At 30.7% G+C, this 27,129-nt stretch overlaps 1 pseudogene; it reads right to left on the reverse strand.

Annotated features, from left to right (window-relative positions):
* Nucleotides 1-7,879: 7,879 nt before the first annotated feature.
* On the reverse strand, nt 7,880-20,549 carry LOC146883333 (zinc transporter 1-like; annotated as a pseudogene).
* Between the last annotated feature and the right edge of the window lie 6,580 nt (nt 20,550-27,129).

The raw sequence follows: 27,129 nt of genomic DNA on the forward strand, positions 1-27,129 counted from the left end.
CTAAAACTTGGCTCTAATTGCAAAAATGCCACCGCGCCATTATATGCTTTGGTTTCTGGCCAACCGAGGCATATATAAGGCGAGGTAAAATGGGAATTCTGCACTAGTGACTATGTTATGGTTAGTGTGAGGATATTATATTCACAATGAAGTTTGATTTATATATAAAAATTGGGTAATGAAGACCCAAATAGTCATCACAACTCCCCACTTACTACTTCTGTACTTCCTATTTACGAACAATATCAGTATTAGCACAATTTCAAAAAGGTCTACCATCCACATAACCAGTAGTGAATGTTGTCGTACTGACTAAATTTTTTATGTACATAATGTACGATGCATGGATCATTTCATAAGTGGCGAGTATAAAGTAGATTAATGGAGAGTGGTGATAAATCCCGTTGTTGTCGCTTCTGGTGTGATGTGGATGAAGTGTTCCCATCGAGGAGTTCTTCAAGCCGTTGTCTCCAAAAAGCTAGACATAGGAGTTTTCGCTTCTTTTTGCCAAAAACTTTTCCCTTTTGCCTTTGTGTCCAAAACTAACGCACATGCCACACTTAATTTCATTTAATGAAATTCAATTTGAAAAATAAAACTGTCTTGCCACATCATTTTGGTTATACTTTTACTCGAGAATGTGAATAAATAAAAGTACTTGTAAAAAACCAACTACTTTAAACTTTAATCAAGCTTATTCTTGTTATATGCTGAATATAACTTTTATTTGTATATAATGCAAACAAAATTACATGATTTACACAAATGTCAATATGAGTGAAACACTTGTACGATATATGATGCAAAGTGTCTTTATTGGTGTAGTTTTTCATTCATATTACATATGATGAACCCAATTGGCAGTATAGTAAAAAATATGATGTCCAACCTCATCTTTTCTTCTTGTAATGCATGCGTAATATTTAACAAATATATTATGATTCTTGTTTTAATTTTTATTATTTGACTTGTATGTTTTAATATTCTATATAGGGATCATATATTTTTATCATAGAATAATTAATTTTTTAACATTAAAATTAAACAGTTAATTTTATATACCATCAAATTATCTATACTAGATTTACTAGCGAAAATTAATGAAATATAGATTATCTAACATAGATTTACTAAGTTAGATATAGATTAACAGTTGTTATATATAAAATAAACTGCACAATCTACGGTGATAAAAATAATATACACAATAAATAAATAAATAAATAAATATATATATATTATTAAAATAATAAAAATACTATATAATATAAGTAATAATAATCAATAATAATCATAAAGTAATGTTATATATATATATATATATATATACTAAAGACGACAGTTTGTTGTTTCAAAATCTTGAATTCGTCATTAGTTAAATTAGAATTAAAATTTTAAAAGATATAATTACTAAAAAAAATTTTATGATGAATAAGTTATAGTTAAAAATTAATTATAAAAAATATATAATATAAAAAATTACATGTATAGGAAAATATTGTTCTATAAAAATAAGATTTCACATTCAAATAGGTAGAAGAGTTGAATAATTTTATGTTATTCAATTATTGAAGATAGCACATGAAAAATATGTAGAAACCAATAGTTTGTTTTTTATTTCCACCGTTTCTTCACTAAATAATACAAAAACATATAAGAATTGAGAAAAAAAATGCATAGTTTGAAAAGAGATTTTTTTTTTTACAGCAATAAGTTTGAAAAGCAAATTAACCAGACACCATTGAAGAGACAATACAAAAAATTGTATTAATTTTCTTCCTCTATTCATGTCACCAATTTTTTTATTCTTATTATGTGTTCATTTTTGTTAAAATTAAATGACTTGTATTATAAAATAAATGTTAAAATGTCTTTTTGGTCTCATTTTCGTCAACTTTTATTAAATAGGTCCCAATTTTCGTTTTGTACTCAAAAGGGTCCTAATTTCTGTCAATTTGATTCAATTAGGTCCTAACGTCATTTAAATTGTTAACGTTTCATTGTGCAGTTGGCATTTATGTGCTACATGTCGCATTAGTAAACCTGTGTGGCAATGTTTTAAGTTTAATGACATGTTTAATCATATGTTTAAACAAATTATTTTAAAATAAATGAAAAGGAAAAGTAAAGAAAATAGAATGTTTAAAAATTCTTTGTCTTGGTCTTAGGGTTTATAAAAATTTAAGAGGGCATGTTCTTGCTCGTGATTAGAACGTTAAGCTTGTGTGAAATAAGTTATGTCTCAGACCCAATCATCTTCTTCATACTGAAATAACTGTGTGCAGCATAGGGTTACCTCGTCTGAAGGTGGGGGGCATAAGATTTTGGGGTTAAGACCCATTTGTGATTGTGGAGAAGTTACAGTTCTACGGACAACAAGAACTCCGAAAAATGTGGGTAGAAAGTTCTTGGGTTGTGCTAACTACAAGGTAAGATTGATTTAATTGTTATTCTTTTGGGTATGTCTGATTTGATGAATCTTCTAATTTTTGTTCGTTTTGATGTTTTTCTGTTCAATAACAACGCGAGAGTGAAGTTGGTGTTTGGTGTAATTTTTTCAAATGATGATATGAAGACGTTGATGAAGAAAAAGATGTTATTATCGTCGGCCAAAACATGAAGATACAACATCTGGAGAATGTAGTTATAGGGTTCTTAAAAAATGGTTCATTATATTAGCAGGAGTGGTTTGTGTTGTTAGATTGATAAATGTAGTGATGTTGTCCATGATGCTGAAAAATTGATAGAAAAGGGTTGTAACTGTGAAAGTAATGATGTACAAACCTTTCCAAAATTATCGATGAATTCAGTTATTTATGTTCTTTTAATTTAATGTAATATAGATTATCTAACATAGATTTACTAAGTTAGATATAGATTAACAGTTGGTATATATAGAATAAACTGTATAATCTACGGTGATCAAAATAATATACACACACTATAAAAAAATTATTATTTAGTGGAGGTTTTTTTTTTCGATCTATGGAGATTTTTACCTTCTGCAAATTAATTTGTTGGGATTTTTTAAACCTCTATAGTTAGAGTTGCCATAAGCTATTTGGGGAGGTTTTGAGTGACCTCTGGTATCCGAGTTATATTGCAGGGGTTATTTTGTGGAGGGTTTTAACCTCTTTTATTGTTGTCTATTATTTTGTGAAGGTTTGAAACCTCCTTTATTTGTAATTACCCACTTGCATTTATAATTTATTAATTAATGAAATTATCTTTATAATAATAAATAAATAAAATATGTAGATTTGTAAAGTACTCAAAAATTAACCAAAATTAATTTTATTGATGATTTGATAAAGTATTAAAATTTGAAATATAAATATAAAAAAAGTACATAATGTTGAAAAACGAAAATACATAATGTTATAAATATAAAAACTGAATATAAAGTTTAAAGCTACTCAAACAAAGATTAATCTATTGACCCCTTCATTGTTCTTCTTCCTATTCCTCTATTGATTCTTTCTCAAAAAGAGAAAGATAACTCTTTAAATAGGGTTTACATTATTAAGTGATGAATATTTTTGGAGAGAGTATTTCTGGAGATGATCAGAGAGTATTTCTGGAGAGCAATGGCAACAATTTCTTATGCTATTAGAAAGTTCTATCAGTAACTTCGATACCTCTGATGCAAGTCAAATGCAAGGATCCTTGAACATGGCTTTCACAGATCATGGTGTCTAAAAAACATTTTCAAATCAAATTATGTAAATTATAGTGTTAGTTAAACTGCCTATAGTCCAAAGCACAATATTATAGTGAAAAACAATGGCCAGAGCCATACGAGTACTTCTAAATTAACCCACAAATAACAATGACTTATCAACACTTGCTATATTATTAGCATGAAAGCTCACATGTTGGATAATGCTAAAAGCATCTTTGACAGCCAGCGGTATGATGGCAGTACAATTTTGGTCTCCCTGCAAAAATCATTATTAAAATGTAAACAAAAAAAAACACAACTTTAAAGATCTAGTAAATTTATAAAAATGCATCATGAAGAAGATTCTAGGGAAATACATCAATGTGTTAATTTCACAAGAAATGGTAAAGAGGATACGTAGATCACTAACTTTTACCTTTGATTTGATCATATAACTTTTCACAAAGAAAATAGTCATGTTTATTTTAATCTGTAAATAGATTATTTTTAATCTTTGCAATTTTAGAGGATAAAAAGTAAAATAGAAAAATAAAACTCATGTGCATACATATGAACTGAAAATTATTGAATTGATATTTATAAGAATCAAAATAAAATAATTCTTCATTGTAGAAATCTAAAGGAAAAGTTTTTAAAACTATAAATGATTAAGCCTAAAGTTAATATTACTCTATTATAGCTAAAAGACAATAAGAGATTAAAATTAACATGACTGCAAACATGACAGAACTATGATTTCTCAAGTAACATGAAAGAGTTCATACATTAAGCAATTGCTAGCAAAAGGGCATTATGAAGTTTTGAAGTCAATCTTTTTCATTCTCCATTGAAAACTAAGTATATTAATAGTTCTTTTAATTTCTTCCTGATGGTAACTTAATTACCTGGTGCAGTGGTGCTTTCGGCACGAATACCATTATTTCCATTAATTTCATGTTAAGAAAAGAAAGTAGTAGTTCAATTGATTTCCATTAATCTTATGTATAGTACCTGATATCTTCCCACCGAGTGAATAACAATGCAAGCATTAGCAAAGTCAATAAGCCAATAAGGCTCATAAAATCCAAACCCTTTTAAGAGTCTCTAGTGTTTGATTTCCAAAAGTTGCATATCCAAAGCATCCACACAAGGCACAAACAGACAGATTATGATTAAGTAGAGCATGTTCATACAACTAACAAGGGCATCTTTCAGTCTTAATAGAAATGCAAAAATCCTCACCTCATGTTTCTCCATTTCTTGTTTCCACATAGCAGCGTCCCAGAAGTCAACTCCCATGGCTCTGCAATACGTTTCCACTTTTAAATCGGTGTGCTTTTTCACGACTTCAGATTGCTAAAGTGTATCAATAACAACAAGTTAAAAAGACAAAATACAAAATGCCAAGAAGCAAAAGTACTGATCCATCACAAGACAACTTGTGATTAAGTAGAGTAGGTTCATACAACTAACAAGGGCATCTTTTAGTCTTAATAGAAAGGCAAAAATCCTGACCTCATGTTTCTCCATTTCTTGTTTCCACAAAGCAGCGTCCCAAAAGTCAACTCCCATGACTCTGCAATACGTTCCCACTTTTATATCGGTGTGGTTTTTCACGACTTCAGATTGCTAAAGTGAATCAATAACAACAAGTTAAAAAGACAAAATACAAAATGCCAAGAAGAAAAAGTATTGATCCATCACAACTACAAGAAAAATGCTTATTATCTACGAAAATCTATCTATGAAATATGGTTCATAGATAATTTTATTTTATCTACGAAAGTAGAATATATTATGTACGAAAGTTTCCTAGGTAACGATAAAATATATTATTTACGACATTTTGATAGGTAACTATAACAGAAACTTTTCTTACGAAGTATTACCTACAACATTTAGCGTAGACAATAAATATCATTTAAAAAAATATAAAAATTATTTAAGAAAATGTTATTTACAAGATAATTTCATATGTAATCTTATATAATTTATTTTTTTATTAAAAATATGTTTTTAGTATATAGCTTATTGTAAAACAACGTTCAGTCGTTCATCCCCTCACTTTGTTCATCTCCTTCGTTTGATGCTCGTTGTTCAATATCTCTCTCATTGCTCACTGATGCTCATTCTTGTTAATCCTGCTCATCGAACGTCTCACTACAAGTTGTTCGTCAGAAGCTCACTGTGGTGTTCGTCCCAGGCTGATGCTCACACTTGTGCGAACCACTATGCGAACGATTGTGTGAACGATAGTAGTGTGAACGATTGACGCTCACGCTCACGCTCCCAAGCTGACGCTCACACTCTATATCTCGACCCAGCTCGCAGGTGTTTGAATGCCATTTTTCGTGAGGAAAGCAGAGATCGAACCCAATTCCAGACTGTGCGAATGAGGTTTACAGAGTGGGGTTCTTTTTTCAAAAAAGAAGAAATTGGGGTTTTTAGCAAGTAAGTGAATGGTTTAGGGTTTTAGATTTTACATTTTTTTGGACAATTTTATTCGATCTTCCACTTTTTCAATGTTAATCTTAGTAACAATTTAATTTTAATGTAGGGTCTGTTTTATGAAAAAACCAATAATTGCTATGCTGAATCCACCTCTTTGGAGACTCTCTTTACAGCTACCTCCTTGTTTTCCAATAGCCCCTTATACATAGTTCCAAATCCACCTTGTCCAAGCTTGTTTTCAAGGCTGAATCCATAAGTTGCTTTCGTGAGATCCCTTAGCCTAAACTTTTTCGGAGCCATAGAGGAGTATTGAATCTGTTGTATGGAGTTGATGTTGTTTATGTTGATGCCGACATGATTGTCAGGGGCATCTTCTGTGAAATTGTGTCCTGTGTCAAACTCCACTACTATAGGATAGCAGCCTGTGAAGTTCCATTGGAAGTAGCATTTACAATGCCAAGCCATTGTCTATCACTGTTTTGTGGGACAGTCCTATCTGAAGTTAAGATAAAGGCCAAGCCTTCACCACCAAGGGTAGTTTCTGGAGTTGTGTTGAGCACAAAAGTGGTGTTGAAGGAACCAATAATTGAATAAGAAAGAAAAGAAAGATTTTATTAAGAAGAACAGAACAAGAAATAGGAGAGAAATATCGTCCAAGGATTTCCTCTTTACGAATGATTTTTCGTTTCAAAAAGAGTCAATGCTCAATCTACAAATGAACATATATCCATCCACGTTTCCCTTTACTTCCTCCTATATATTTAACTCATTAACTCCCCCTTGCCCATGACTTAGATGCTGCCCCTTTTAATAATTCTAGGAAGTTTGAACTTTAATCCTTCCTAAAGTGCACTATTTAGAATTTAAATTTTGGATAACTTCTTCGTTTTGTACCAACATATCAATGTTATGACTGCAATTTGAGTAGTGAGGAAAAGGAAAAACATAATGGTATACCGTTTCAGTTTTACAAGATATATTTGTTCTGTCAGGTTGAAGTTGCAAGAAATACATGATACTAATTGATCCTGATTATCAAAGATAATTGCTGACACTTCTTTTGACATTTTATTCCTTTAAACTTGTTATCCATCATGAAAAAAATGAACCTACTCCTTTTAGCTGATATATTTTTGCTTTTTATGATTTTATATTGAAACAGGTTGGTCGAATGACATTGGGTGGGCTGTTGGCTCTTGGGTATACTGTTGTGGTTAGTCATAAGCGTGCATCGACATCTGTCAATAATGGCAAGGTTACCGTCTCTTTTGAGACCATTGATGTTCTTGGTGAGACATTTATGGTGATGAGAGAAACTAATAGAAAGGTATAGTTTTTTCTGATCCCATTAGACATGTTCTATGTAAAATGCGATCGTTTTGAGGACTCACCAGTCACCATGTATTTTATGTAAAGCATCTTATTGTAGATTTCATTATACTTATTGTTGTTTCTTTTTTTTTTACGAAGGGTCTAGTCATAGTAGTATAAATAAGGGTTAATTCTTATATCAATTTAAAGAAAAAGTTAATCAGTTTTTTATGTAAAAATTAAATATTTACAGCCATTAGATAGTATTAGATAAAAGAAGAGAAAGTTCAAAAATCCTATGTTGTTTGTTCCATACCAACACAACAACACACATGGTCCCAGTCACAAATCATTTCACACAAAGCATCTTGGATCCTCACTCACATATAAGCATTTTGGATCCTCATTCACATATTCACATATTCTTTTTGTTCAGATTAAATCAATCAACCAAATTCATTTGGATACCTGAGATATGCAGCTTCCAAGTCCCATGCCTTCAAAGAATTGATGAAAAGTCAGCGCAGCTACCAGTGGTCTTATCGTGTTAGGACTCTCTGAAGCTCCCAAGGAAATTCCAATAATAACAGAGTGAACGATTATCCCCAACTCCAACACCTGTGTAACAGATTCAAAACCCCCGTTGTCAAATAAAGAAACCGAGAATGAAACCCTGATTTTTGAAGAAAAAATATTAGTTTGTCCCTTAACCTTATATATATATATATTTTTTTTTTTTTTCATTGACTTAGAGTCTTATGAATACCTGTGATATGACTCGATGGCGAAGAAGCTGGGAGGATTGATCGTGGGAGTGAACAGAGCCATGACAATGGCCATGCGTTGCATGTGTGTGAAGTTCCGCATGCCCTTGGTGCCCTGTCTCTTTCTCCACATCCCCACTCTCGATCTGTACTTCATTGGAATGGTGTTTCTGAAAATACGCAGTGGCATAAGTATCCAGCATGAGAGTCCCCATGGCAGTGCACATTGCAACAAAGCCAGTGAAAGGAAAATCTCCCCATGGATGCTCCTTCAAGCAAGGTGAGGTCAGATTCTCAAAAGCATCGGGTAACACGTGGATGAACCCAGTTGCCAGAATCACACCTGCAGCAAAAGCCTTTATCAAGAAAGGCAGGTATCACTTTTCCCATAAAAGAAATACACACTCCAATTGCACTCGCAATTAAAATTGATACCAAAGCTACTATTTTGTATTTGAGAGCTTTTGCTCTATCACAATCTTCATTTTCTTCGTTACAACCAAAAATACTATAATAGAAGAAAAAAACGAAAACTGTTGGTTTATCTTATATCTAGTCATTGTAAGATAAATCTAACCAAGAAGAAGAACGAGAGAAATAAGAAGGAAAAGAAGAATATAGTGAAGAAAAAATTTTCCGAATGATTTAAATAGGAAACTGTATTATCTGATTGATTATCTTAAATTTTAATTAATGTATATTATTTTTATTATAAATGGTAAATCTTTTAACAGAAAAGGAAGATGACATAAATGATGAAGCTATGTCATGAAATGTCGACATAAGTTTGTAACAACCAATGGAAAAAAAAACTTTGAGAAATTTAAATGCAAAGAGATTTTGAGAGAATAAGAGGAGTGTGTCCATTATGTGGAAACTGACGGCAATGTGTGAAAGAGAAGAATAAAAAAAGTAGAGTGAAGTCAACCTTTTCTGTTTTCATATTTTGATTGAAATCTCTTAAATGTAGGACCAATATAACAAAAAAAATAAAGGCAAAATGACCCATCGAATACAAATATCAAATAACAAGGTAGAAAATATGAATTCCAACTTCATCTTTTCTTCTATATTGTGATGCATGCGTAATGATTAATAAATAAATTATTGATCTGGTTTTATTTTTTATTATTTGACTTGTGTGTTTTAATATTTTATATACGGATCATATATTTTTATCATAGAATAATTATTTTTTTATCATTAAATTTAAACAGTTGATTTTATGTACCACCAAATATCCATACTAGATTTACTAGCGAAAATTAATGTAATATAAATTATGTAACATAGATTTACTAAATTAGATATAGATTACCGGTTGGTATATATAGAATAAACGGTGTAATCGGTAGTGATCAAAATAATATACACAATAAATAAATAAATAAATAAATATATATATATATATATATATATATATATATATATTTAAAAGATGGCAGTTTGTTGTTTCAAAATCTTGAATTCTACATTAATTAAATTAAATTAGAGTTTTGAAAGATATAAATACTAAAAAAAACTTTACGATGAATATGTTACGGTTAAAAATTAATTAAAAAATATATATAATATAAAATTTCATGTTATGTTCTTAAAAAAAAAAAAAATACATGTATAGGAAAATATTATTCTATAAAATTAAGATTTCACACTTAAATAAGTACAAGAGTTGGATAATTTTATCTTATTCAATTATCGAAGATAGCGCATGAGAAATAAATAGAAACTAATAGTTTGTGTTCAAAGAGGGAGCTTACTCGGTGTGTTGAAGTTTTGATGGTGTTCAAAGTCATGCAAACCGATCAAGCTTTGTCACTAGAAATAGGTATAATCATTTATATGAATAGGTAATGCATGTTTAACATAATGTGAGTCAAACCTAGAATTACTTAGATCAGCTTATCCAATCTTGAACTGTAAAAATATAGGTGTTACATAACTCTTTAATGGATTAGTCACTTATTTAATCGATTATGAAATGCACTACAGTCACTACAATCAAAACCCAATCAGGATAACTGATTAGATAAATCTCTTAATCCATTAATCTCACCAGCAAAGAATTCCTTTTTAAACAAATCTCAATTCATTTTCAAACACACAGAATACATAATCAAAAACCTGATTTGAGAGATTGAGAAAAGAGAATTCTTGACTTTTTAGAGATTACTCTTTTGGGTGTTCAAGAAGACTAAGGATGGAGTTAATCTTGGGAGATCAAGCTTGCCGGTAGGTGTTAGCGCACAAATGGGTTTTGGTGATTTGGTGCTTGAAGATTTGATAAAGATATACGTGAAGTCATGATCAATTTAATGAAGGTGTGAAGACTTGATGATTCACTTGTTGAAGTTATTCTTTATGTTATTATTTAATACTGGATTAGATGACCAAATAATTTAAAATTATAAAATGATAAACTTAAGAATGCAAAAATATTGTATAGAAATATACTTTCATTTTAAGGACTATTCAATTTAAAAATAAAATAAATGATAAAAAAGTAAAATAACTTATTTGATCATGTGACTGTAAAATAAATATAAATAAAAAAAAAGATAAGTTAAGAAATGTCAAATGACTAAAAAATTAACTTTTAAAATACTTGTTAACAAAATAAAATAAACATTGGTTATAAAATAAATTTAATAGATAACAGATACATATATTTTAAAAATTTGAAAAAAATTATTAAATACAATCTTTATATGGGATTCTATGTATATATGATTAGTGTAATTATTTATTAGATAATTTCTATTCAAATTTTACATATTAAAATAGGAAGAATATTCAATGATAAAAATATCTATATTATAATTTGATATAAATATGTTTTATTGTTTATAATTTTTTTACTAATTTTAAATAATAGTATTTCACAAAATAAAATTATAATATATTTTTTAAGTTTAATTTTAGAAAGTGACTAAGTAATGAAATATCATAAAAGAAAAAAGGAAATATATAATAAAATTTAATTTATTTAAATATTATTATTTTATGAAATAAAAGTAAAGTATATTAAATAATCAAATAATTAGAAACTATATTAAATAATGATGTAATTATAGAAAAAAAATTTAATTTATTTAAATATTATTATTTTTTAAATAAAAGTAAAGTATATTAAATAATCAAATAATTAGAAACTATATTAAATAATGATGTAATTATAGAAAAAAAAAATTAATAATTTAAATATAAATAATGGGTAAAACATAAAATTTATCTCTAGAGACATATGTGACAACAACAAAAACGCTAAAAAATATCAAATAACTAAAACACTAACAATTAGAATATTTGTCAACAAAATAAACATAGATAAAAAGATAACTTTCCTAGTATTTTTTTATATTATAATGGATAATAGATAATACATAATAAATTATAATAGTTTTTAATTATTTTGAAATTATATTGATATTTTAGTTAAAATTGTGTGAAGTTTTTAATACGGTTTGTTATGGTTAGGGATGTCAAAAAAATCCGTACCCGCGGATATCTGCGGATAAAACCCGCAACGGGTAGGAAATGGATATTAAAAATGGATACCCGCTACCCGCGGGTACGGGTATTTTTGATACCCGCATGTTAACGGGGCAGGTACGGATATCATAGTATCCGTACCCGTGGATACCTGTACCCGCTAAACTTTAATTCACAAAAAGTACCCTTATATATATATATATATATATATATATATATATATTAGTAAAAAACATTCTAGCCTAATTTTTTCTAAGTTGCACATCTTGTCTTCTGTCTTCATTCTTCAAACTTCAAGTATTGGTACGTTGTCTTCTTCCAAGTACACCCATTGACATTCTTCTCTTTCCTTTACTTGAAATTGGGCATATACATCAAATCCTAGATAGATAATGACGTTTATGGTATACTTGTTGTCAGATGATGAAATCAAAATAAGAATATTTGGCACGTGGCAATTGAGGTTTATTGTTTTTTTATTTTGTTTATTTTTTAAGAATCAATTGGAGAAAATGGACTTTTTGATCAAAACACTAATTAAAGAATTTTAATTGTGTTGAATGTCATTTTATATTTACTTTTATAATTATTTGGACTTGTGTGAACTTGAATTTATTTGAACTTTATTTAAAATTTATGATAGTGATGTATTTTATTTTATTTTATTTGAATTTATGATTAAATATTTGTTTTTTAAATAATTTTGTAAATACCCGCGGGTACTCGTGGATACCCGCGGATATGAAAAAAATAGACGGATACCCGCATAACGGATACCCGACGGATATGGGTACGGGTACGGGGCAAATATTTATCTAGCGGGTAGGGTACGAGGGAGCTACTACCTGTACCCTACCCGCCCCGTTGACATCCCTAGTTATGGTTGTTTATTACAGTATATTATTACAGTATATTTCTTATTTCATTTTTTATGTGCAATTTAATAATAACAAATTAATGTACTAAAATGTGTATTTTAGTTTACAAATTTAATTTTAGTATTGTTATGAATAAATAAATCTGAATATTTAAAATATGAAGTTGTTAAAAAAAATTAATGTTGATGTTTTTTTTAAACACAGATTCATGTTTTGTGTGTGTTTTTTAAATAAGGATTGATGTTTGTTTGAGTTTTTTTAGGTTAGTAAATATATATTTATTAAAAGAGATTGAGAAAAATAATAAATTTTTTTAAGTTTATAATTAAGTTTTATATAAAATTAACATGAATTTTTTTATATATATAAATTTTGAAAGTTAATATATATATTTATAACATGTAAAGAGTTGAGTCTCTACAATGAATTAAAAATAATAAGAATGGATTATGTAAAAATATATAGAGTAAACTCATTAAAAATATTAAGCATAAATCATATAGTTAAAATATTAAGCATAAATCATATAGAAAAAACGTAAAATGAGTAAACTATATAAAAATTAAAAGAATAGACAACATATAAAAAATGAAAAAAATTAGACTTTTTAAAATATATAGTTAAATGATGCAGAAAAAAAAATGTAAAAGGCAGATGATCTTATGGTATGAATGTTACACGAAAAACAAATTGCAAACAATAAATTCTGTAAACATAAAAGGTCAGACAATGTAAAAAAATACAAGGTTAAACGATCTAAAAATATAAAAATTAGACATAAAAATGTAAAGATACTTATATTATTATTCTTGGCCTTAATTTCATCTCATTTTTTATAATTATCATTTATGTATTTTTTTAAAAAAAATATGTTAATTTTGTTTAATTATGACTTAAAATATTATGTTTAATTGTTTTAAGCTGATGTTTTATCTTATACTTAATTTATTTTATTTTAATGCAATTCTTTGGTAATATAAAGATGAAATTTTAACTTTTGTAAAGTGAAAATAACTTTTTTTTAGTGAAAGTAAGATATTTTAGGAGCAAAACTAATGTTTCTAGTTTATTTTAACAGTATTATAAAATTTAAATTATGGTGACATAGTTTACATGTGAAAGTAAAAATAAAAATAAATTATTAAATAATAAAATTACAATTTTTAGTTTTGGTATTATAAAAGATTTTAAATTAATTAATAAACATACATAAAGTGTAATTTCTACAATTACGAAGAGTACACCTGAGACTTCAATACAATTTCATTTCCTACCATATAGAATATGACTATGACAACAGTAAATAATTCTCAACTAATCCAACATCATCTATTATATTAAACCAATAATTAAACAAATAACTACATTGAGTAGAAGAATCCACCTTTTGTTTCCAATAGAAAATGTTTCTATATTTCCTAGCCAAACGAATTAAAAAACTACGAGTGATGTTAAAATACAACCGAAGCACCATCATTAAAAATTCAATATATTATGTTTGATATATTATCTCCACTTGTTAGATGTATGAAGAAAGGAGTAAAACAGCCAGAGAAGAAAGTAACAAACAAAAGTTGTTAAGATAAATAGGACAATTCTTCTCAAAACAGGAGCCGGTGAATTGATTTTACCTAATTTTACATAATTTAATTTTTTTGAAATAGTTTTTAAAAAAATAGCTTGTTAAAAATAATTACATGGGATGTTTAAGTAGATTGATTGTTTATATCATGACAAAAATAAGGAGAGAAAAGATAGAACAACTACGAAAAAAATTTATACTAGTTTTTTATTTCTTAAAATCAACATTCAGTTTCTTATAACAAACCGACCACTTGCATCAAACACAAGAACACTTTCATAACGAGTTTCAGCAAATAACACAACATAAATTCATAATTCAGTAATCAGATTAAATACACCTATTCAATTTTAATCTTCCTTCACATTGCTAAGCCAAAATCCATGAAATTGATTCCAAACTTGATAAACATTGTTCCCTTCAATATACTTTAAGAATGCTTTCTCTGAATCTTTCCTAGAATTCAATTGTTGAACTTTATTATGATAGAATACTAGTTTTCGTGTTTAAAAACCTGTTATGAGAATATTAATCAATTCTATTATTTTTCTAATTGATTAGGTCTCTAATCTATTAGATTATTAGTTTAACCCATTAATTCATAAGTTTTTCGGCTAACTTTTAAGTTTTCGAATTCATAATAGTATGTACAAGTTAAGATGATTTTGTGTGTTTCTACTTTGGTCTAATTCTAACCTACCTTGATTTATATCCTAACCATAAGAAGATATACATGACATAGTGCATTTTTCCTATCTCAGGGACATCATCAAAAACACACAACTCTGCCACACATATATACAAATTACAATTCTAGCTCAATGCTATAGGGACAATAAAAATGTCGAAGATCCTTTGCCAAATGTGGAATTAGCAACAAAGACAATTGTTTTGTGATCAACTTGCCAGAAATTTTTGACAGACAAACTTGTATAATTCATTAGTTTCGGCCACAATTTCATTCCTTTCCACCTAGAAAACAACTACACTATCAATAAATAACTCTCAAATAATTCAATTCCATTCATTTATGACATTGAATAGCAAACAACGTAACTACAAGAAAAAAAAAATCCCAAAACAAATCCATTTTGTCATATTAACACAAATGCAAAGGGTGGTTTAAATAACAAAAAAGTCAACTAAAGTAAGTGAATTTAACAAAACTTATACTAGTAACAAATTATATACAACCATAACATAAAAATATAAAAAACATAAAACCATAAGAATAACAAAAAAAACCATAAGAATAACAAAAAAACCATAAACATAATGAAAAAGCAAACTTGCCATGGAAAGTAAAACCTAAACAGAACAACACTGTAATCACACACCCAGTGAATAAAATAAAACCATACACCCAATTCCAGTCATAAATGAAGTTAAGGAAGACATCAACATAACTACCAAAAAGAATCACAAAATGAAATCATTATAGTGTATCAACACAACAACAATGCAGATGTACAACAAATACCAAGGCCACAAAAATACACAACAAAAAAATACCCCTTTACTAAAAAGATAACTTCTTCCATATATGTAGTGGAGAGCTGGAACGGAAATACAAAACTGTTAGGTTTTACAGAGGGGGTTTCACTGGGGAGAACAACACCAATGAGATCTGAGCCTAACCACATAAGACACTGACACCACTCTCAACCCAAAACCTTAAGGCAATGGGTTTATGGGTCTTGATTCTTATATAGTGCTCTACTTTCTCATTTCTGGTCAATGTGGGACTTAGACTCACACTCTCCAGCGGAAGCTGCCCAACCACAACCACATTGGTACACTCCCTCTCCAGCGGAAGCTGCCCAACCACGAGTACTCCTTTTCTGCCCTTTTCTGTACCGCCGTTATTCTTAACGGGACACGCTTTACCTGGAACCCTTACCTGGGACCTTTGCCAGGAAGACTTTCGATACTAGGACCATACTGCACTCGTTTGAGCCGGTATGAACCATCGGCTCTGATACCACTTGTCAGGTTTTACAGAAGGGGTTTCACCGGGGAGAACAACACCAATGAGACCTGAGCCCAACCACATAAGACACTGACACCACTCTCAACCCAAAACCTTAAGGCAATGGGTTTATGGGTCTTTATTCTTAAATAGTTCTTTATTCTTATATAGTGCTCTACTTTCTCATTTCTAGCCAATGTGGGACTTAGAATCACACTTGGATTCCTAACAATCTCCCCCTCAAGGGTGAGTCCCTTCAACCACATTGGTACACTCCCCCTCCAGCGGAAGCATTCCCAACCACGAGTACCCCTTCTCGTACCGCCGTTCATCTTAACGGGACACGCTTACCTGGAACTCTTTGCCAGGAAGACTTTCGATACAGGGACATACTGCACTCGTCTGAGCCGGTATTAACCATCGGCTCTGATACCACTTGTCAGGTTTTACAGAAGGGGTTTCACCGGGGAGAACAACACCAATGAGACCTGAGCCTAACCACATAAGACACTGACACCACTCTCAACCCAAAACCTTAAGGCAATGGGTTTATGGGTCTTGATTCTTATATAGTGCTCTACTTTCTCATTTCTGGTCAATGTGGGACTTAGACTCACACTCTCCAGCGGAAGCTGCCCAACCACAACCACATTGGTACACTCCCTCTCCAGCGGAAGCTGCCCAACCACGAGTACTCCTTTTCTGCCCTTTTCTGTACCGCCGTTATTCTTAACGGGACACGCTTTACCTGGAACCCTTACCTGGGACCTTTGCCAGGAAGACTTTCGATACTAGGACCATACTGCACTCGTTTGAGCCGGTATGAACCATCGGCTCTGATACCACTTGTTAGGTTTTACAGAGGGGGTTTCACTGGGGAGAACAACACCAATGAGATCTGAGCCTAACCACATAAGACACTGACACCACTCTCAACCCAAAGCCTTAAGGTTTTGGGTTGAGAGTGGTGTCAGTATCTTATGTGGTTAGGCTCAGATCTCATTGGTGTTGTTCTCCCCAGTGAAACCCCCCCTCTGTAAACCTGACAAGAGGTACTATATAAGAATCAAGACCCATAAACCCATTGCCTTAAGGTTTTGGGTTGAGAGTGGTGTCAATGTCTTATGTGGTTGGGCTCAGATCTCATTGGTGTTGTTCTCCCCAGTGAAACCCCCTCTGTAAAACCTAACAAGTGGTATCAGAGCCGATGGTTAATACCGGCTCAGACGAGTGCAGTATGGTCCTAGTATCGAAAGTCTTCCTGACAGTGTGGGTCAGGTAAAGCGTGTCCCGTTAAGAAAGAACGGCGGTACAGAAAAGGACAGAGAAGGGGTACTCGTGGTTGGGAATGCTTCCGCTGGAGGGGGAGTGTACCAATGTGGTTGAAGGGACTCACCCTTGAGGGGGAGATTGTTAGGAATCCAAGTGTGATTCTAAGTCCCACATTGGCTAGAAATGAGAAAGTAGAGCACTATATAAGAATAAAGACCCATAAACCCATTGCCTTAAGGTTTTGGGTTGAGAGTGGTGTCAGTGTCTTATGTGGTTAGGCTCAGATCTCATTGGTGTTGTTCTCCCCAGTGAAACCCCCTCTGTAAAACCTAACAAAAACTCACCTAAATGAAACAAAATAAAAACCAAACATCTATCACAACAACATATAAAGCAATCCAATCTTTGTCGGTGCTTTGTAGTGCTCGTGCCAATAGAAAGAATAACATAATTGAAACGGTAAATGACATAAAAGCCTATACAATGAACATATGTCAAATGTTGAGGCATAGGTAAAATGAGAATTTTCATAACCGGAAACATGAAAAAAAAAATCATGTTTTAGGATAGGTGTCAATAGTATAGAATAAGTAGTTTAGATATTTTAATGGTATATCTATAACAACATATAAAGAAGATTCTCTCTTCTGTGTTCACGTTTCAAAATTTCAATTTTACTCTTTAAAATGTAATTATTTATTACATTTTTAAAAATTGACCGTTATTTTTACAAACATTTTATAAAATCGTCTATCTCTACTTCTTCTTTTTTTCCTATTTATCAACCGTTATTCTCTCATCTTTTCTGATATATTTCACTTTATTTTTCATAAATATAATTTTATTTTATATATTAACTTAATAACATTACAATATCATCACTCACTAATATAATATCACACATATTTAAAAAATGTGTACACACAAACGTGACAACGCCTATTTTTACACTAGTTATTTTAAGATATTTTGCTTTAGGACAAGTGTCAAAAGTGTAGATATAGGTCATTTAGAAATTTCACCACTACATTGTTTTACCATATTTATAGTTGAATATTAGTGAATGTAAGTCAGTCGAAACTACCAACGTTGGTAAATTCTAATCAAGTCATCAAATCTAGGGGTGGCAATTAGGCCTGGCTCGGTGGGCCACCCTGTAGGCCCGCACAAAATACGCGGGGTAGGCCTAGAAGTTGAACCCGCAAGTCCAGCCCGTCCTGCATAAGCCCATGACCCAAACTGGCTGGCCTGCGACCCACACGGGTCGGCCCGCACGCCTGCATAAAAAAAGGATTTAATTATGTCTTTGGTCCCATTTTCATAGCAAAATCTCAATTTGGTCCCGTTATTTTTTTTTATCTCAATTTGCTCCCTATTTTGAGAATTTTGATCTCAATTTAGTCCTTTCTGTTGTTGGTACAGTAACAACGTTAAATGGGACTCCACGTGGATTTTTTTATTTATTTTTTTTGAATTTATTTATTTATTTTTTTGAATTTTTTTTAAAAATAAAAAAATTTGTCACGTGTCAAACTATCGTCGTGCCACGTGTCAGTGACAGAGTGATGTGACAGTGATAATGTCAAGTGTCAGTATTATGCCACGTGTCATTTATTCATAAATTGTTTCAATTTAGTCCCTATTTTTGTAAAAATAGTACAATTTCATCCCTCTCCAAATTGAAACAAAAATTAATTTTTATATAAATGTTATACAAATATTTTTATTAAATTTGATATTTTATTCAAATTGATATTTTATTATATATTTTTAACATAGCTAAGTTTATTTAAATTTGTGTTTCACATTCAACTTTACTTAAAATTGTTTTCAAATTTAAAATTTATATGTTTTTTACTGTTACATGAACTAGTTAATTTATGAATTTTTTTCTATTAACATTATTTCCTATTAACAACTTTAAAACAATTTTAAATAAAGTTCAATGTAAAATATTAATTAAATGAACTTAATTTTGTTAAAAATATTTACTTGAAATATCAATTTTGATAGAAATATTTGTGTACATTTATATAGAAATTAAATTTGATTTCAATTTGGAGAGGGATAAAATTGCCGAATTTTTACAAAAATTGGAATTGAATTGAGACAAAAATTAAAATAAAAGGACCAAATTGAGAGAGTGGAAATGACACCTGACATATAAGTGACACATGTCATTGTCACTACCACATCACTCTCACTACCACGTGGCACAATGACAACTTAACACATGGCAAATTTTTTATTTTAAAAAAAAAATCAAAAATCAAAAATCAAAAAAATTAAAAAAAAAGTCAAAAAATCCAAGAACTGACACTTGACACTCTCTCTAACGAAAATGGGGACCAAAGATATGATTAGATAAAAAACAAAACTTGCATTTGTGTATATTAGTTACTTTTTTTATGGATTGTTGCACTAACGTTCCAAATTCTTGTATAATTGGAAAACAAAAGTATTATGTATTTTTTAATGTGCTAAAATTTAAAGAATACATTGTGTATGTCATAGTATGAAGATGAATATGATGAAAATGTTGAATTATCAATTTATCATCCAACTCCCCAAAGTCTTTACTTAATTTTTGTGAACTTCTTAAAGTTTCCGAATTTTTAAATATTGAAAGTTTTTTCTTAAAAATTAAAAAATAAATAAATAAACAAAAGCAGGCTAGCCAACGGACCGACAAATCAAATAATGTGAGACGAGCCAGTGATTGCAGCTCGCATAAATTATGCAGAACAGGACGAGCCAGTCCGCGATATATGAATCTTATGCGGACCGAACCAGTCAACATTACCATCCCTATTGAAATTTCAACATTATAAACAACTTGGTAAAATGTAATCATATGATCAAATCTCAACATTATTAACTCTTATCTATAACAATTCAATTCATGAAAAGGTTCACTTCTTTAATGTACGTATTTCAAAATACTCATTTTACCCTTTAATATATAATTATTTATTAAATTTTTATATATTGTTAAATTATTATTATAGCCGATAGATGAACCCAAGCGGCTATCAGTAAAAAAAAATCGAATTAGCGGGGAATTCAAATTCCATTTAAACTCTTCTTCTTCTTCATCGCACACAAATACTTTTTGATGAACAATGTCAGAACCACAACCACCTTCTTCACCTTTTTCTTCATCCGCCATGGATCCTCTCGGCTTGCTCAAAAATAAACTCAACCCCGACGGTTCCCTCACCAAAAACGACATCATTCCGAGTGAAAAATCAACTACTTTAAACTTTAATCAAGCTTATTCTTGTTATATGCTGAATATAACTTTTATTTGTATATAATGCAAACAAAATTACATGATTTACACAAATGTCAATATGAGTGAAACACTTGTACGATATATATGTGATGCAAAGTGTCTTTATTGGTGTAGTTTTTCATCCATATGACATATGATGAACCCAGTTGGCAGTATAGGTAAAAAATATGATGTCCAACCTCATCTTTTTTTTCTTGTAATGCATGCGTAATAATTAACAAATATATTATGAATCTTGTTTTAATTTTTATTATTTGACTTGTATGTTTTAATATTCTATATAGGGATCATATATTTTTATCATAGAATAATTAATTTTTTAACATTAAAATTAAACAGTTAATTTTATATACCATCAAATTAGCTGTACTAGATTTACTAGCGAAAATTAATGAAATATAGATTATCTAACATAGATTTACTAAGTTAGATATAGATTAACAGTTGCTATATATAAAATGAACTGTACAATCTACGGTGATAAAATTTACTGATCAGGAAGCTCTCAAATAGATTATTAACGTATTGAATTTAGCACTGGACTAAAGGAATGAATCCAATAATTGCCAATGTGTACCAACTTGAATAAGTTCCTATGAGTGGATATTCTTAAGATGATACTTTTTAGTTGTACTTTGAATATGTAGGTCCTCTATTTGCCTTTGATCTTTTTGCTACACACATCTATTAGGTTGTTTTTTTAATCTAAGAACCTCAATGTAAAATCAGGATCTGTATAAGGGTTGAGACACTCCTAAAGTGTCTCTGTATATATATTAATATTCTTTGCTGATAAAAATAATATACACAATAAATATATATATATATATATATATATATATATATATATATATATATATATATATATATATATATATATTTTAAAGACGGCAGTTTGTTGTTTCAAAATCTTGAATTCGTCATTAATTAAATTAGAATTAAAATTTTAAAAGATATAATTACTAAAATTTTTTTTTTGATGAATAAGTTATAGTTAAAAATTAATTATAAAAAATATATAATATAAAAAATTACATGTATAGGAAAATATTGTTCTATAAAAATAAGATTTCACATTCAAATAAGTAAAAGAGTTGAATAATTTTATCTTATTCGATTATTGAAGATAGCACATGAATAATAAGTAGAAACCAATAGTTTGTGATTTATTTCCACCGTTTCTTCACTAAATAATACAAAAACATATAAGAATTGAGAAAAAAGAATGCATAGTTTGAAAAGAGATTTTTTTTACAGCAATAAGTTTGAAAAGCAAATTAACTAGACACCATTGAAGAGACAATACAAAAAATTATCTTAATTTTCTTCCTCTATTCATGTCACCAATTTTTTTATTCTTATTATGTGTTCATTTTTGTTAAAATTGAATGACTTGGATTATAAAATAAATGTTAAAATGTCATTTTGGTCTCATTTTTGTCAACTTTTATTAAATATAGGTCCCAATTTTTGTTTTGTACTCAAAATGATCCTAATTTTTGTCATTTTGATTCAATTAGGTCCTAACGTCATTTAAATTGTTAACGTTTCATTGTGCAGTTGGCATTTATGTGCTACATGTCGCATTAGTAAACCTGTGTGGCAATGTTTTAAGTTTAATGAGATGTTTAATCATATATTTAAACAAATTATTTTAAAATAAATGAAAAGGAAAAGTAAAAAAATAGAATGTTTAAAAATTCTTTGTCTTGGTCTTAGGGTTTATAAAAATTTAAGAGGGCATGTTCTTGCTCGTGATTGGAACGTTAAGCTTGAGTGAAATAAGTTATGTCTCGGACCCAATCTTCTTCATATAGTGTAATAACTGTGTGCAGCATAGTCTTACCTCGTCTAAAGGTGGGGGGCATAAGGTTTTGGGGTTAAGACCCATTTGTGATTGTGGAGAAGTTATAGTTCTACGGACAACAAGAACTCCGAAAAATGTGGGTAGAAAGTTCTTAACATTTAAAATTAACCAAAATTAATTTTATTGATGATTTGATAAATTATTAACATTTAAAATATAAATATAAAAAAGTACATAATGTTGAAAAACGAAAATACATAATGTTATAAATATAAAACCTGAATATAGAGTTTAAAGCTACTCAAACAAAGATTAATCTATTGATCCCTTCGTTGTTCTTTTTCCTAGTCCTCTATTGATTCTTTCTCAAAAAGAGAAAGATAACTCTTTGAATAGGGTTTACATTATTAAGTCATGAATATTTCTGTAGAGAGTATTTCTGGAGATGATCAGAGAGTATTTCTAGAGAGCAATGGCAACAATTTCTTATGCTATTGGAAAGTTCTATCAGTAATTTCGATACCTCTAATGCAAGTCAAATGCAAGGATCCTTGAACATGGCTTTCACAGATCATGGTGTCTAAAAACATTCTCAAATCAAATTATGTAAATTATAGTGTTAGTTAAACTGCCTATAGTCCAAAGCACAATATTATAGTGAAAAACAATGGCCAGAGCCATACGAGTATTTCTAAATTAACCCACAAATAACAATGAATTATCAACACTTGCTATATTATTAGCATGAAAGCTCACATGTTGGATAATGCTAAAAGCATCTTTGATAGCCAGCGGTATGATGCCAATACAATTTTGGTCTCCCTGCAAAAATCATTATTAAAATGTAAACAAAAAAACACAACTTTAAAGATCTAGTAAATTTATAAAAATACATCATGAAGAAGATTCTAGGGAAATACATCAATGTGTTAATTTCACAAGAAATGGTAAAGAGCATACGTAGATCACTAACTTTTACCTTTGATTTGATCATATAACTTTTCACAAAGAAAATAGTCATGTTTATTTTAATCTGTAAATAGATTATTTTTAATCTTTGCAATTTTAGAGGATAAAAAGTAAAATAGAAAAATAAAACTCATGTGCATACATATGAACTAAAAATTATTGAATTGATATTTATAAGAATCAAAATAAAATAATTCTTCATTGTAGAAATCTAAAGGAAAAGTTTTTAAAACTATAAATGATTAAGCCTAAAGTTAATATTACTCTACTATAACTAAAAGATAATAAGAGATTAAAATTAACATGACTGTAAACATGACAGAACTATGATTTCTCAAGTAACATGAAAGAGTTCAGACATTAAGCAATTGCTAGCAAAAGGGCATTATGAAGTTTTGAAGTCAATCTTTTTCATTCTCCATTGAAAAATAAGTACATTAATAGTTCTTTTAATTTCTTCCTGATGGTAACTTAATTACCTGGTGCAGTGGTGCTTTCGGCACAAATACCATTATTTCCATTAATTTCATGTTAAGAAAAGAAAGTAGTAGTTCAATTGATTTCCATTAATCTTATGTATAGTACCTGATATCCTCCCACCGAGTGAATAACAATGCAAGCATTAGCAAAGTCAATAAGCCAATAAGGCTCATAAAATCCAAACCCTTTTAAGAGTCTCTAGTGTTTGATTTCCAAAAGTTGCATATCCAAAGCATCCACACAAGGCACAAACAGACAGATTATGATTAAGTAGAGCATGTTCATACAACTAACAAGGGCATCTTTCAGTCTTAATAGAAATGCAAAAATCCTCACCTCATGTTTCTCCATTTCTTGTTTCCACATAGCAGCGTCCCAAAAGTCAACTCCAATGGCTCTGCAATACGTTCCCACTTTTATATTGGTGTGGTTTTTCACGACTTCAGATTGCTAAAGTGAATCAATAACAACAAGTTAAAAAGACAAAATACAAAATGCCAAGAAGCAAAAGTATTGATCCATCACAACTACAAGAAAAATGCTTATTATCTACGAAAATTTATCAATAAATATAGTTCATAAATAATTTTATTTTATCTACGAAAGTAGAATACATTATCTACGAAAGTTTCCTAGGTAACCATAAAATATATTATTTACGACATTTTCGTAGGTAACTATAACAGAAACTTTTCATACGAAGTATTATCTACAACATTTAGTGTAGACAATAAATATCATTTAAAAAAATATAAAAATTATTTAAGAAAATGTTATTTACAAGATAATTTCGTATGCAATCTTATGTAATTTATTTTTTATTTAAAAATATGTTTTTAGTATATAGCTTATTGTAAAACAACGTTCAGTCGTTCATCCCCTCACTTTGTTCATCTCTTTCCTTTGATGCTCGCTGTTCAATATCTCTCTCATTGCTCACTGATGCTCATTCTTGTTAATCCTGCTTATCGAAAGTCTCACTACAAGTTGTTCATCAAAAGCTCACTGTGGTGTTCGTCCCAGGCTGATGCTCACACTTATGCGAACCACTATGTGAACGATTGTGTGAACGATAGTAGTGTGAACGATTGACGCTCACGCTCACGCTCCCAAGCTGACGCTCACACTCTATATCTCGACCCAGCTCGCAGGTGTTTGAATGCCATTTTTCGTGAGGAAAGCAGAGATCGAACCCAATTCCAGACTGTGCGAATGAGGTTTACAGAGTGGGGTTCTTTTTTCAAAAAAGAAGAAATTGGGGTTTTTAGCAAGTAAGTGAATGGTTTAGGGTTTTAGATTTTACATTTTTTTGGACAATTTTATTCGATCTTCCACTTTTTCAATGTTAATCTTAGTAACAATTTAATTTTAATGTAGGGTCTGTTTTATGAAAAAACCAATAATTGCTATGCTGAATCCACCTCTTTGGAGACTCTCTTTACAGCTACTCCTTGTTTTCCAATAGCCCCTTATACATAGTTCCAAATCCACCTTGTCCAAGCTTGTTTTCAAGGCTGAATCCATAAGTTGCTTTCGTGAGATCCCTTAGCCTAAACTTTTTCGGAGCCATAGAGGAGTATTGAATCTGTTGTATGGAGTTGATGTTGTTTATGTTGATGCCGACATGATTGTCAGGGGCATCTTTTGTGAAATTGTGTCCTGTGTCAAACTCCACTACTATAGGATAGCAGCCTGTGAAGTTCCATTGGAAGTAGCATTTACAATGCCAAGCCATTGTCTATCACTGTTTTGTGGGACAGTCCTATCTGAAGTTAAGATAAAGGCCAAGCCTTCACCACCAAGGGTAGTTTCTGGAGTTGTGTTGAGCACAAAAGTGGTGTTGAAGGAACCAATAATTGAATAAGAAAGAAAAGAAAGATTTTATTAAGAAGAAGAGCACAAGAAATAGGAGAGAAATATCGTCCAAGGATTTCCTCTTTACGAATGATTTTTCGTTTCAAAAAGAGTCAATGCTCAATCTACAAATCAACATATATCCATCCACGTTTCCCTTTACTTCCTCCTATATATTTAACTCATTAACTCCCCCTTGCCCATGACTTAGATGCTGCCCCTTTTAATAATTCTAGGAAGTTTGAACTTTAATCCTTCCTAAAGTGCACTATTTAGAATTTAAATTTTGGATAACTTCTTCGTTTTGTACCAACATATCAATGTTATGACTGCAGTTTGAGTAGTGAGGAAAAGGAAAAACATAATGGTATACCGTTTCAGTTTTACAAGATATATTTGTTCTGTCAGGTTGAAGTTACAAGATATAGTGCAGTACCCCCTTTTGGCCTCGGTTATTTTCGAGATTCTGCCTCGGTTTAAGAACCGAGGCATATTAAAGCGAGGCCAAAAGGCACCCCTTTTGGCCTCGGTCATTACCCGAAGCCATAGATCCCTTTTCTGCCTCGGTTGCAGAGAAACCGAAGCCATAGATTCAATATTGTTTTAAAAATAAATAAATTCACAGGACCGAACTTCATCTCGCCGGCAGCACCCATCGCGAATCCTTCGCGCAGTCCACCAAGCAGTGATGAGAACTCCATTGTTCAGCCATTGATGCCGCAGCAGCAGCGAAAATCGTAACCACCTGCACCACCATTTTATCGTTGCACCTCGCCTCATCTTCCAGCAACACCTGCACTTTTGTGAGCCACCGTGAATGCCAATACTGCACCGCTCACCATGGAAGCACCTGGAACAGTTGCAGCAGCGAAATGCTCTGTTGAAATCCTCTTCTCTGTTTCGATATTTCATGTTAGTGGCCTTTGAAGCGGGAGGGCTCTTGAGGGCCATAGTGTTGGTTCTATTATACCCTTTTGTTTGTGTAGTAGGAAGCGAGATGGGGTTGAAGATAATGGTGATGACATGCTTCTTCGGGATGAAAGCATCAAGCTTCAGAGTGGGACGCTCCGTGTTGCCAAAATTCTTGTTGGAAGACGTTGGTGCTGAAATGTTTGAGACACTCAAAAAAGGAGGGAAGCAAGTTGGTGTGACCAAACTCCCTCGGGTCATGGTGGAATTAGGGAAGAAGATGAATAGTGTTGGGGTTCGCGATTTGGGGATTTTAACAGGTTTTATGGCTTCGGTTATTCAAAAAACCGAGGCCTAAAGTGGCTCAATGGCCTCGGTCGAAGGGGACCCGAAGCCAAAGGCGGCGGCGCTGATGAAAATTTTAAATTAGGGTTT

Source organism: Vigna unguiculata, chromosome 10, assembly GCF_037176805.1.
Source record: "Vigna unguiculata cultivar grain cowpea cultivar isolate G323 ecotype 2 chromosome 10, ASM3717680v1, whole genome shotgun sequence".
In the NCBI taxonomy this organism is placed as follows: Eukaryota; Viridiplantae; Streptophyta; class Magnoliopsida; order Fabales; family Fabaceae; genus Vigna; species Vigna unguiculata.